The sequence below is a fragment of the Lytechinus pictus genome, chromosome 14 (assembly GCF_037042905.1).
Source record: "Lytechinus pictus isolate F3 Inbred chromosome 14, Lp3.0, whole genome shotgun sequence".
Classification (NCBI taxonomy): Eukaryota; Metazoa; Echinodermata; class Echinoidea; order Temnopleuroida; family Toxopneustidae; genus Lytechinus; species Lytechinus pictus.
The window spans coordinates 3,969,300-3,984,539 of NC_087258.1; the positions used below are offsets into that span (position 1 = coordinate 3,969,300).

The 15,240-nt window shown below is 33.7% G+C and overlaps 1 long non-coding RNA gene across 1 annotated transcript in view; it reads left to right on the forward strand.

Annotated features, from left to right (window-relative positions):
• Positions 1-1,983: 1,983 nt before the first annotated feature.
• LOC135156630 (uncharacterized) overlaps positions 1,984-15,240 on the forward strand; it is a 29,326-nt gene continuing 16,069 nt past the window's right edge. Inside the window, exons 1-3 of the long non-coding RNA XR_010295686.1 lie at positions 1,984-2,241; positions 6,038-6,143; positions 11,863-11,968. This is a non-coding gene — a long non-coding RNA (uncharacterized LOC135156630). The remainder of the gene's footprint in view (positions 2,242-6,037; positions 6,144-11,862; positions 11,969-15,240) is intronic.

The following is a 15,240-nucleotide window of genomic DNA, read 5'->3' on the forward strand; positions in this document are numbered from 1 at the left end:
TTGGCGGAAGCTGGGTCCGCCCCTGACTTAGGCTTTCAGGATATAATACTTGAAAAATCTATTTAAAAAAAAATCAGATCGCGCTTCGCGTTCTCATTATTTATTTAGGCCTTGTGAGATACCTCAATGTGTTTTTAAGAATGAAATCTCAGATTGTCTTTAACGTCTACCTCCTCCCACTTCATTTATTTTTTTTAACTTGGTGCCGTCGCCACCCCCCCCCCCCGTGCACCCATGCTGAATAGATACGCCGCTGATTAGGAGAATTAGTCGATTGCTTCGAGATTGCATTATTCCCAAGAGGTTATCATTAATATTATTGAAGGGTATTCTAAAACAACAGTACAGAAACAGCTCCCGTTCACACAATATTCGAGTAGGGCCTACTCTGGTTAGAAGTTAAACCAAATTGAACCCCCCCCCCAAAAAAAAAAAATAATAATAATAATAAAAAATCGCTCGTGCTTCGCGCTCCCATTTATATTACATTTCATGGGTTTTTTTTTTTAAAGAACAGATGAAAAAAGGCAATCACCCCCTGACAACTACTTCAAGGAAAATATTATCCCCATATTTTTACCGCCGGGGACTGTTACCCCCCTCCCCCGGAAATTTACCCTCCAGACAATTACCCCGGATAATTACCCCTAGTACGGAGCCTTATAAATGCCATCAACGTGACGACATGGCGTGGTACTTTATCTTGCCATGTCTTAATTAATCATTATCGGCGGAAGAAATTTTTTTTAGGGGGGTCCACCTGAAATTTTGGGATGGACACAGGTAAAAAATTTAACAAGCAAATCAACCATAATTTATAGGAGGGATCACCAAAATTTTTTGAAAAGAAAAAAAAGGTTATCAACCAAAATTAGGGGGGGGGGGGACAAAAAGATTTTAGTGGGGGTCCACCTCAATTTAGGGGGGGGGCGTAGAAAACAAATTGACAACCAAAAAAAGGTTCTCAACTAAAAATCTAGGAGGGACCGTCCCCCACCTCAAATTTAGGGGGGAAAGATCCCCCCCCCCCCGCTTCCACCGCCTAAGTAATTAATACGCTTATTATTTCGACATAGCGATATATTCTATCTTGTCAAATCGATATGTCCACATGGCGAGATATGAAGTGTACAAGTCCCGATATATCGCCATGTTGACATGTAACTTATTTAAGTCGACTTGGCAAGATAAAATATCTCGCCATGTTGACATATAACTTTTTATAAGTGGACTGACTTGGCAGGATAACGTATCGCGCCATGCGGACATAATAAGCTTATTTAGTCGACAAGGCAAGGTAAAGTATCTCGCCATGTCGTCAAGTCGATGGCATTTTAGAGGCTCCGTATGGCGTCTATAGGGTTAATTTCCGGGGGGGGTAACAATCCCTGACGATAAAAATATGGGGATAATATTTTCCTTGAAGTAGATGTCAGGGGGCGATCGTCCGTTGGGTCATCGTTATAGAACCCCATGGACTCGTATCATTGGCCTTTTGACCTCTTGATGACATTGGATCTCACTATATCCTGATCATAATTTTACACACACCGCGGAATATCGGACCCGCGGAGTATCGGACCCGCGGACTATCGGACCCGCGGTCTATCGGACCCGCGGACTATCGGACCCGCGGTCTATCGGACCCGCGGTCTATCGGACCCGCGGACTATCGGACCCGCGGTCTATCGGACCCGCGGTCTATCGGACCCGCGGTCTATCGGGCTGTAACCGTCAAATCTGTTAAAATTGAAATATTGTATAATTCAAACAATAAAAAAAAACAAAATAAATAGTGAGTGAGTGACATCACCAACTCTCATTTGCATATAGCTGAGTTGTGCATATAACTGTTTTGTGAAAAATAAGTGAAATTATAAAATACCAAAATATTCTTATTTTACATCCAATTTTAATGAAATTTTCAACATTATTCTTGTTTGAATTTTCTCTATTGATTCAAATCAACTTTTTCTCTGGGGTGGACTTGCCATTTAAACAATTTGAAATTCTAACTGATATATAATGTTCAATTGGTCATCTTAAAAAAAAAAAAAAAACAAGAAGACAAAGAACCCCCACATGATTATTCATCTATGATCTACAATAAATGCTTCATGTAGATTCATATTTTGTTTCATTTTTGTTTGGTTGGCTTTTTTCCTTATTTACTGCAGATGCTGAGAAATAACTGATGATAGTGGATGATACATGTAGCAGATAAATAGCATGAGTCAAAAGGTAAGTTTCTGCTTATTGAAAGTTAGCCAGTCTAGGCAGGGTTGGCGCAAAAAAACCCTGATGTGTTTTAAAAACGCATTTTAAAACATGTTTTAAAACACCTGTATTTTTTTACAAAAAAAAAACAAAACATGATTTAAAGGTCAAGTCCACCCCAACAGAAAGTTGATTTGAATAAAAAGAGAAAAATCAAACAAGCATAATGCTGAAAATTTCATCAAAATCGGATGTAAAATAAGAAAGTTATGACATTTCAAAGTTTCGCTAAATTTCACAAAACAGTTATATGAACATCCTGGTCACTATGGACTGGTGACGTCACCCACTCACTATTTCTTTTGTATTTTATTATATGAAATATAGAATATTTTGATTTTTTTAGTTTTGTCACTAAAGGAGCTCTTTATTGATTTGCAATATGTTGTAAAAAATGGATGCCCACATGTTCATGGAGGAATCGAACCTTTTAAAATATTGTAATATAGCAAAAATTAAGATATTTCATATTTCATATAATAAAATACAAAAGAAATAGCGAGTGGATGACCTCATCGGTCCCCTCATTTGCATACTGACCAGGATGTGCATATAACTGTTTTGTGAAATTAAGCAAAACTTTAAAATGTCATAACTTTCTTATTTTACATCCGATTTTGATGAAATTTTCAGCATTATGCTTGTTTGATTTTTCTCTTTTTATTCAAATCAACTTTCTGTTGGGGTGGACTTGCCCTTTAAAACACCCCTTAGACACATGTACTAAATTTTTGTGTACATGTAAATTGTCTTTTTTTTCATACTTTCAAATTCATTTTTCTGCTGTTCTGTATAAAGATGAATCTGTATGTACAATATGTACTTGAACAAATTCCTTCTTTATCCCTTTTCTCCACTAACTTCCCCCTTTATTATATATGTATACAAATATTCGCATGAAAATTGAATTTAGACCAAATACTTCAATATTTCATAGGCCATGGGTTTATTGCAGTGGCAAGATTACACCTCGGTAATTGTACAGCAAAATTTTTCAGCTCACTCGCATTAAACCAATTATCCTGCTCTGTCCTACACTGCAAAAACCAGGGTGTTAATCCAACACCAGCCCGGAATTTATATCTGTCCACACAAGAAAAGTGTTAAAACAACACCAGTTTTGTTTGGGGCTAACTCTAGAAAGGTGTTGAAACAACACCAGCAAGTGTTAAAACAACACCGGATTGATTATAAACTGGTGTTGTTTGAACACCTCTCTGGTGTGGACAGATATAGATTCCAGGCTGGTGTTGGATTAACACCCTTGTTTTTGCAGTGTATGGAAACAGATTTGGTGCCAAAAATTGGTGGTGCCACCACCCCCCCCCCCCACTCTAAAATAGGCCGTTCCTGTTTGCTCACCATTTATTATTTATTTATACCTCAGTGAAGTTTATGTAATATTGTTTATTAATAGGTTAAGAGTATAAAAGACATTATTAAGCGCAAGCCATGTGCCTTTTAGAAAATATGGTAATACTGTTTTTTTCACATACTATAGGTGTATTGTGAATGTTCACATGTCTCATGTCATAGAGTGCATAAGAGACAAAAACAAACACATCCATGAACAGTAGCAACAAACATATTGCTAGTCAACATTGGATGTAGATAGGAGCTGCAAACAAAATTTGTACACATATGTACGGACATTCATATTCATGGGTGTATGGGCTCATTTTTTTTCGAGGAGGGAGGGCTGAAGGATTTTTTCTGATATATCATGTGCGACACTGAGGATTTTGCCTGAAATTTTAATATTCTGCCAGTCATTTTTTGACAATTGGGTCCTTATAATTTTTGGCAAATGAGATGAGCAAAAAAAAAAAAAAAAAAAAAAAAGAAGAAAAGAAGAAGTTTACTTGAAAATCAAGTAAGTTTTGCCAAAATATTTAGTGAAATTTCCCTAACATTAGTGATTGACAAATTATGCTCGGGTACTGCACCCCCAGCCCCCCCCCCCCCCGTATGCTTATGCTGATTTTTGAAGCTCCAAAACTAATACCCAGTTAGTTGTCCTAGCCTTATAATCACACTAGTAAAAAAAAACTACTGCCAATTTTATGGAAATAAATTACATTTCATTTTTTTTATTATTATTATTAAATGTGACTCTTTGATCATTGGTTGAAAATTGCTCTGAATAGGCATGTGAGAATATACTGTAATATAGGCTTGAATTTCAGTGTAAATGACTTGGTAAAAATTTGCTGAAAGCGTATCTGTTTTAAAAAAAAACCATTTAAAATGATTTAAATAGTTTTAAAACAATAAAAAAACATTTTTTTTTTTAAAAACGTAAAACGTTTTTTATCACAACAATGAGTTAAGGTCAAGGTCAACCATGAGTTAAGTTTGGTAGGTCATTTTATTCCATGAGAGTGGAGTTTTGCCACTTCATAATATTGCATTTCATTTTATAGTAAGAGGTACATCTATTTCAATTAACAGTGATTTCCAATGAACCTTTCCAACTGATATCTAACTCTAAAGATCTACAATAAAACTGCTTATATTCCCCATATTTAAGTATGTAGATCCCATATGTGATGATCTGCACTAAAAATGTATCAGAATTACCATTGTTATACTTACTGTGGAAATCTACAATAAAATTATTGATATTCCGCATGTTTAAATATTTAGATCCCAACTGTGGAGAGCTACAATAAGAATGTGTGAATACTCCTAGTGCTATGTCAACTGTATGTGGAGATCTACAATAAAACTCAATATTCTCAATTTTAAACATATAGATACCGATTGTGGAGATAAATTTTATTAATAAAAAGTGATAATAGTTGTATATTTCCCATGTTTAAGTATTTAGATCCCAACTATGGAGATCCGCACTAAAAAAATGTATACTACTCCCAGTGTTGTACCAACTGAAGATCTACCATAAAAAATGCATCAATATTCCAAGTGTTATACATGTAATACCAACTGGGGAGATCTGCAATAAAACTATTAATATTTCCCCATGTTTAAACATGTAGATCCCACCTGTGGAGATCTACACTAAAAATGTATCAATACTCCCAGTGTTAGACCAATTGTTCAGATCTGCAATTTAAACATCTAATATAAATACTGATTGTGGAGATAAATTTTATGTTTATCAATATAAAGTGTTAATATTTCCAATGTTTAATGTTAAATTGTGTAATTCATAGACCAATACATTAAAAATACATGCATTCATATGTAATGCACCAACCAAACAATTATTTTTGGCTACATGTATTTGATTGTGATTTACAGCAATAACATATTGCATCAAATCCCTATAATTGGCACAATTTGCATTTGTATATTGTGTGTGTGGTTACATAAAGTTCTAATTCTTTCCTGAATCAATGTTGCTTCATGAGGAATGTTGGTGCATGAGTAATCATCAATGACAGAGGTTACCCCTACCTTGATTTTAAGGTCATATCTGACATTTTGTAACTTTGCATGTTCTATTTTTTCAATGAGACCCTGCCCTGCCCCTCAGAGAGCTGGATAACTTCTAAATGTATTTAGATACAGGTTGTACATACAAATAGTATAAGGGTCATTTGAAATACAATCAGTACATTTTTTTAGAAATTACTTTTGACTTTTCCTATTTATTTACCCCCTTCCTGCTTGTTGGATACAACTTCTGCAAAATACTCTTCAAATTCTTGCATGTATTTAAATAAATCAGAGCGAAATGATACATGTTTGTTATTTCTTTCTTTCATTCACACAGTAAAATTTTCATCTTTTTCAGGAATATACAATAAAGACTCGAAAATCTTCGAGAAAAAGCAAAGCTGATGACAGATTCTTTGATGAAGACCCCCCAGGTTTCATTGTGAAGCATTTGCAAGAGAAAGGTAACAAAATGAATGTAACTATTTCACATTGATTTATCCCCCCTCCCCTCAAAAAAAAAAAAAATAGTGAGGGAATAGGTGAATATGCCCATTTATAATTATAAGGATTTAAGCTGAAATATTGATAAGATATAATACTACTACAATTACATTTTGTTGATGTACCATTATATAAATTCAGCAAATCTGTACTTTATAACTGTACTTAAAGGGGAACTCCGGCCCAAAAATTTTATGATTTGAATAAATAGACTAAAATTAAACAAGCAAAAGGCTAAAAATTCCATCAAAATCGGACGAAAAATAAGGAAGTTATTGAATTTGTAAGTTTTTCATTTTTCGGTGAAACAATTATATTTACATGAGCATGAATATGCAATAAGTTTGCTGATGATATCACATCCCCACCTTTCCTTATGTATTTTAAAATATGAAATCTTAATAATTTCATTTATGCCATACATGTATGTAAAAAATATCTCCCTTGTAACAAAAATAATTTACAGCAGTAATGATTGTACATATTAAACGAGGTTTCATTCCCATTTTTATATTCTTGGAGCAGAAAAATGGAATAATTATATTTTCATGAAATAAAATACAAAAGAAGAAGTGGAGATATTACATCATCAGCTCACCATTGCATATTCATGATGATGTGCATACAACTGTTTCACAGGAATAATGCATAACTTTAAAACTCTATAACTTCCTTATTTTCCATCCGATTTCAATTAAATTTTTTGTGTTATGCTTGTTTAATTTTACTCTGTTTGTTAAAATCATTTTATTTTGGGGTTGGAGTGCCCCTTTAAGTTCACTTATTACAATAAATTGATTGGTTGGCAGTTTAGCTCTAAAATGATCATTTAGTAAACCTTTTCTATAAACATACCCCAAAAGAATTAAGGAAAGAAACAACATACACATTTCATTAGACCTGCCACAATCATTTTTTCCCTAATGTATGCACATTTTAGTTCTGTAAGTGACATGTATGATATTGTTTGCATTTACAATTTATGTAATTTTTTTAATCACTGCATTAATTTAGTGGAGTATTACAAATGTGACTGCCATGAATTCTCTTCTAGGGATGATACAAATGTTTACTTTGTACATTACGGATTAAGCATGCTTCTCCTGCATAGCAGGTTAAGTTTTTGAAATGTCATCATAACTTTAGGAAGTGCATTACCTGAATTTGAACATAAGAATTGGACATAAGGGTAATCACTGATCATCCTTCATGAGATCTAGGTAACATGGTCAAGGTCAAAGGTCATTCAGGGGCAATGAACTTTTACTGTGGTTAAGTTTTTGAAATGTCATTCATAACTTTGTTGTATGAGGGCCTATTTCTTGAAACTTGGACATAATGGTAATCAAGTATCACTAATAATCTTGCATAAGTTTCAGGTTACATCATCAAGGTCAAAGGTCATTAAGGGTCAATGAAATTGATCATTTTGGGGTCTGACATAACCTCAAAAGTATAAGGGCCTATTTCATGAAACTTGGAGAAAAGAGTAATCAAATATCACTGACCATCATATCCAGGGCCAAGTACTTTGACCATGTTATTCATTAACCAAGGTTAAGATTTTGAAATTTTAAGATAATTTTGCAAGTATGATTCCCTATTCCATAAAACTTTCATGTAATGGTTATCAGGTATCAGCAAATGAACAAATATGTAATTTGATTTCACTGGGCCGGCAAAGGTCATTTGAGGTCAACAAACTTAGGATTTATTCATCAAATAAATGTTGTTTTGTCTCTCCTCTCTTTTTGAAAAATTATTCATTGTACATGCAATTGCTTTCAAAGTCAGCAATGCTGCTATATTGAATTGCGTAATGCAGGCAAGAATGCCAGAGGCGTTTCTCCTGTTTGGTAAATTTACACTTTATTGAATTTGGAAGAGGGGCAGGTAAAGTTTTATTTTTAAAATATAGACTTCAACCAGTGCAACTGAATGCAAAAGGGGGTCTAGATACATTTTCATTTGTATCCCTCCACCAACAGAAGATCATGGTGCTGTAGCCTTTTTGTTTTCTTGTTGACTGTCCGTCCATTTTGCTTTCTCGTTTATTGCAGTATCTCAAGATCCACTTGAGATATGAAGTGTGCGTAAGTTGACCACCTGAGTAGTCTTAGGGGTATGTAAGTCGATGGTCAAAAGGGTCAATCTCTGAAATTACTGGTATTTGTCTCATTATTGCAATATCTCGAAAACTACTTGATGTACGCTTGATGACAGTATATATTATCTAGACAGAGGATCTGGTGAGATTTGCGGGGTGTAGGTAAAAGGTCAAAGGTCATTGTCAACTGGCACTAAATAGGCTTTTTGTATTCTGACATATGAAGAATAATTACATCCATTTCCTTAACTGAAGTTAATAGAGAGGAGCCATAGGACCAGGAGGTGCAATAGTATTTTTTCTTGTCTCTTTACAATTTTTCTTCTATACGTATAACTCGCATACTGACCAGGATGTGCATATAACTGTTTTGTGAAATTAAGCAAAACTTTAAAATGTCATAACTTTCTTATTTTACATCCGATTTTGATGAAATTTTCAGCATTATGCTTGTTTGATTTTTCTCTTTTTATTCAAATCAACTTTCTGTTGGGGTGGACTTGCCCTTTAAAACACCCCTTAGACACATGTACTAAATTTTTGTGTACATGTAAATTGTCTTTTTTTTCATACTTTCAAATTCATTTTTCTGCTGTTCTGTATAAAGATGAATCTGTATGTACAATATGTACTTGAACAAATTCCTTCTTTATCCCTTTTCTCCACTAACTTCCCCCTTTATTATATATGTATACAAATATTCGCATGAAAATTGAATTTAGACCAAATACTTCAATATTTCATAGGCCATGGGTTTATTGCAGTGGCAAGATTACACCTCGGTAATTGTACAGCAAAATTTTTCAGCTCACTCGCATTAAACCAATTATCCTGCTCTGTCCTACACTGCAAAAACCAGGGTGTTAATCCAACACCAGCCCGGAATTTATATCTGTCCACACAAGAAAAGTGTTAAAACAACACCAGTTTTGTTTGGGGCTAACTCTAGAAAGGTGTTGAAACAACACCAGCAAGTGTTAAAACAACACCGGATTGATTATAAACTGGTGTTGTTTGAACACCTCTCTGGTGTGGACAGATATAGATTCCAGGCTGGTGTTGGATTAACACCCTTGTTTTTGCAGTGTATGGAAACAGATTTGGTGCCAAAAATTGGTGGTGCCACCACCCCCCCCCCCCCACTCTAAAATAGGCCGTTCCTGTTTGCTCACCATTTATTATTTATTTATACCTCAGTGAAGTTTATGTAATATTGTTTATTAATAGGTTAAGAGTATAAAAGACATTATTAAGCGCAAGCCATGTGCCTTTTAGAAAATATGGTAATACTGTTTTTTTCACATACTATAGGTGTATTGTGAATGTTCACATGTCTCATGTCATAGAGTGCATAAGAGACAAAAACAAACACATCCATGAACAGTAGCAACAAACATATTGCTAGTCAACATTGGATGTAGATAGGAGCTGCAAACAAAATTTGTACACATATGTACGGACATTCATATTCATGGGTGTATGGGCTCATTTTTTTTCGAGGAGGGAGGGCTGAAGGATTTTTTCTGATATATCATGTGCGACACTGAGGATTTTGCCTGAAATTTTAATATTCTGCCAGTCATTTTTTGACAATTGGGTCCTTATAATTTTTGGCAAATGAGATGAGCAAAAAAAAAAAAAAAAAAAAAAAAGAAGAAAAGAAGAAGTTTACTTGAAAATCAAGTAAGTTTTGCCAAAATATTTAGTGAAATTTCCCTAACATTAGTGATTGACAAATTATGCTCGGGTACTGCACCCCCAGCCCCCCCCCCCCCCCCGTATGCTTATGCTGATTTTTGAAGCTCCAAAACTAATACCCAGTTAGTTGTCCTAGCCTTATAATCACACTAGTAAAAAAAAACTACTGCCAATTTTATGGAAATAAATTACATTTCATTTTTTTTATTATTATTATTAAATGTGACTCTTTGATCATTGGTTGAAAATTGCTCTGAATAGGCATGTGAGAATATACTGTAATATAGGCTTGAATTTCAGTGTAAATGACTTGGTAAAAATTTGCTGAAAGCGTATCTGTTTTAAAAAAAAACCATTTAAAATGATTTAAATAGTTTTAAAACAATAAAAAAACATTTTTTTTTTTAAAAACGTAAAACGTTTTTTATCACAACAATGAGTTAAGGTCAAGGTCAACCATGAGTTAAGTTTGGTAGGTCATTTTATTCCATGAGAGTGGAGTTTTGCCACTTCATAATATTGCATTTCATTTTATAGTAAGAGGTACATCTATTTCAATTAACAGTGATTTCCAATGAACCTTTCCAACTGATATCTAACTCTAAAGATCTACAATAAAACTGCTTATATTCCCCATATTTAAGTATGTAGATCCCATATGTGATGATCTGCACTAAAAATGTATCAGAATTACCATTGTTATACTTACTGTGGAAATCTACAATAAAATTATTGATATTCCGCATGTTTAAATATTTAGATCCCAACTGTGGAGAGCTACAATAAGAATGTGTGAATACTCCTAGTGCTATGTCAACTGTATGTGGAGATCTACAATAAAACTCAATATTCTCAATTTTAAACATATAGATACCGATTGTGGAGATAAATTTTATTAATAAAAAGTGATAATAGTTGTATATTTCCCATGTTTAAGTATTTAGATCCCAACTATGGAGATCCGCACTAAAAAAATGTATACTACTCCCAGTGTTGTACCAACTGAAGATCTACCATAAAAAATGCATCAATATTCCAAGTGTTATACATGTAATACCAACTGGGGAGATCTGCAATAAAACTATTAATATTTCCCCATGTTTAAACATGTAGATCCCACCTGTGGAGATCTACACTAAAAATGTATCAATACTCCCAGTGTTAGACCAATTGTTCAGATCTGCAATTTAAACATCTAATATAAATACTGATTGTGGAGATAAATTTTATGTTTATCAATATAAAGTGTTAATATTTCCAATGTTTAATGTTAAATTGTGTAATTCATAGACCAATACATTAAAAATACATGCATTCATATGTAATGCACCAACCAAACAATTATTTTTGGCTACATGTATTTGATTGTGATTTACAGCAATAACATATTGCATCAAATCCCTATAATTGGCACAATTTGCATTTGTATATTGTGTGTGTGGTTACATAAAGTTCTAATTCTTTCCTGAATCAATGTTGCTTCATGAGGAATGTTGGTGCATGAGTAATCATCAATGACAGAGGTTACCCCTACCTTGATTTTAAGGTCATATCTGACATTTTGTAACTTTGCATGTTCTATTTTTTCAATGAGACCCTGCCCTGCCCCTCAGAGAGCTGGATAACTTCTAAATGTATTTAGATACAGGTTGTACATACAAATAGTATAAGGGTCATTTGAAATACAATCAGTACATTTTTTTAGAAATTACTTTTGACTTTTCCTATTTATTTACCCCCTTCCTGCTTGTTGGATACAACTTCTGCAAAATACTCTTCAAATTCTTGCATGTATTTAAATAAATCAAAGCGAAATGATACATGTTTGTTATTTCTTTCTTTCATTCACACAGTAAAATTTTCATCTTTTTCAGGAATATACAATAAAGACTCGAAAATCTTCGAGAAAAAGCAAAGCTGATGACAGATTCTTTGATGAAGACCCCCCAGGTTTCATTGTGAAGCATTTGCAAGAGAAAGGTAACAAAATGAATGTAACTATTTCACATTGATTTATCCCCCCTCCCCTCAAAAAAAAAAATAATAGTGAGGGAATAGGTGAATATGCCCATTTATAATTATAAGGATTTAAGCTGAAATATTGATAAGATATAATACTACTACAATTACATTTTGTTGATGTACCATTATATAAATTCAGCAAATCTGTACTTTATAACTGTACTTAAAGGGGAACTCCGGCCCAAAAATTTTATGATTTGAATAAATAGACTAAAATTAAACAAGCAAAAGGCTAAAAATTCCATCAAAATCGGACGAAAAATAAGGAAGTTATTGAATTTGTAAGTTTTTCATTTTTTCGGTGAAACAATTATATTTACATGAGCATGAATATGCAATAAGTTTGCTGATGATATCACATCCCCACCTTTCCTTATGTATTTTAAAATATGAAATCTTAATAATTTCATTTATGCCATACATGTATGTAAAAAATATCTCCCTTGTAACAAAAATAATTTACAGCAGTAATGATTGTACATATTAAACGAGGTTTCATTCCCATTTTTATATTCTTGGAGCAGAAAAATGGAATAATTATATTTTCATGAAATAAAATACAAAAGAAGAAGTGGAGATATTACATCATCAGCTCACCATTGCATATTCATGATGATGTGCATACAACTGTTTCACAGGAATAATGCATAACTTTAAAACTCTATAACTTCCTTATTTTCCATCCGATTTCAATTAAATTTTTTGTGTTATGCTTGTTTAATTTTACTCTGTTTGTTAAAATCATTTTATTTTGGGGTTGGAGTGCCCCTTTAAGTTCACTTATTACAATAAATTGATTGGTTGGCAGTTTAGCTCTAAAATGATCATTTAGTAAACCTTTTCTATAAACATACCCCAAAAGAATTAAGGAAAGAAACAACATACACATTTCATTAGACCTGCCACAATCATTTTTTCCCTAATGTATGCACATTTTAGTTCTGTAAGTGACATGTATGATATTGTTTGCATTTACAATTTATGTAATTTTTTTAATCACTGCATTAATTTAGTGGAGTATTACAAATGTGACTGCCATGAATTCTCTTCTAGGGATGATACAAATGTTTACTTTGTACATTACGGATTAAGCATGCTTCTCCTGCATAGCAGGTTAAGTTTTTGAAATGTCATCATAACTTTAGGAAGTGCATTACCTGAATTTGAACATAAGAATTGGACATAAGGGTAATCACTGATCATCCTTCATGAGATCTAGGTAACATGGTCAAGGTCAAAGGTCATTCAGGGGCAATGAACTTTTACTGTGGTTAAGTTTTTGAAATGTCATTCATAACTTTGTTGTATGAGGGCCTATTTCTTGAAACTTGGACATAATGGTAATCAAGTATCACTAATAATCTTGCATAAGTTTCAGGTTACATCATCAAGGTCAAAGGTCATTAAGGGTCAATGAAATTGATCATTTTGGGGTCTGACATAACCTCAAAAGTATAAGGGCCTATTTCATGAAACTTGGAGAAAAGAGTAATCAAATATCACTGACCATCATATCCAGGGCCAAGTACTTTGACCATGTTATTCATTAACCAAGGTTAAGATTTTGAAATTTTAAGATAATTTTGCAAGTATGATTCCCTATTCCATAAAACTTTCATGTAATGGTTATCAGGTATCAGCAAATGAACAAATATGTAATTTGATTTCACTGGGCCGGCAAAGGTCATTTGAGGTCAACAAACTTAGGATTTATTCATCAAATAAATGTTGTTTTGTCTCTCCTCTCTTTTTGAAAAATTATTCATTGTACATGCAATTGCTTTCAAAGTCAGCAATGCTGCTATATTGAATTGCGTAATGCAGGCAAGAATGCCAGAGGCGTTTCTCCTGTTTGGTAAATTTACACTTTATTGAATTTGGAAGAGGGGCAGGTAAAGTTTTATTTTTAAAATATAGACTTCAACCAGTGCAACTGAATGCAAAAGGGGGTCTAGATACATTTTCATTTGTATCCCTCCACCAACAGAAGATCATGGTGCTGTAGCCTTTTTGTTTTCTTGTTGACTGTCCGTCCATTTTGCTTTCTCGTTTATTGCAGTATCTCAAGATCCACTTGAGATATGAAGTGTGCGTAAGTTGACCACCTGAGTAGTCTTAGGGGTATGTAAGTCGATGGTCAAAAGGGTCAATCTCTGAAATTACTGGTATTTGTCTCATTATTGCAATATCTCGAAAACTACTTGATGTACGCTTGATGACAGTATATATTATCTAGACAGAGGATCTGGTGAGATTTGCGGGGTGTAGGTAAAAGGTCAAAGGTCATTGTCAACTGGCACTAAATAGGCTTTTTGTATTCTGACATATGAAGAGTAATTACATCCATTTCCTTAACTGAAGTTAATAGAGAGGAGCCATAGGACCAGGAGGTGCAATAGTATTTTTTCTTGTCTCTTTACAATTTTTCTTCTATACGTATAACTCGCATACTGACCAGGATGTGCATATAACTGTTTTGTGAAATTAAGCAAAACTTTAAAATGTCATAACTTTCTTATTTTACATCCGATTTTGATGAAATTTTCAGCATTATGCTTGTTTGATTTTTCTCTTTTTATTCAAATCAACTTTCTGTTGGGGTGGACTTGCCCTTTAAAACACCCCTTAGACACATGTACTAAATTTTTGTGTACATGTAAATTGTCTTTTTTTTCATACTTTCAAATTCATTTTTCTGCTGTTCTGTATAAAGATGAATCTGTATGTACAATATGTACTTGAACAAATTCCTTCTTTATCCCTTTTCTCCACTAACTTCCCCCTTTATTATATATGTATACAAATATTCGCATGAAAATTGAATTTAGACCAAATACTTCAATATTTCATAGGCCATGGGTTTATTGCAGTGGCAAGATTACACCTCGGTAATTGTACAGCAAAATTTTTCAGCTCACTCGCATTAAACCAATTATCCTGCTCTGTCCTACACTGCAAAAACCAGGGTGTTAATCCAACACCAGCCCGGAATTTATATCTGTCCACACAAGAAAAGTGTTAAAACAACACCAGTTTTGTTTGGGGCTAACTCTAGAAAGGTGTTGAAACAACACCAGCAAGTGTTAAAACAACACCGGATTGATTATAAACTGGTGTTGTTTGAACACCTCTCTGGTGTGGACAGATATAGATTCCAGGCTGGTGTTGGATTAACACCCTTGTTTTTGCAGTGTATGGAAACAGATTTGGTGCCAAAAATTGGTGGTGCC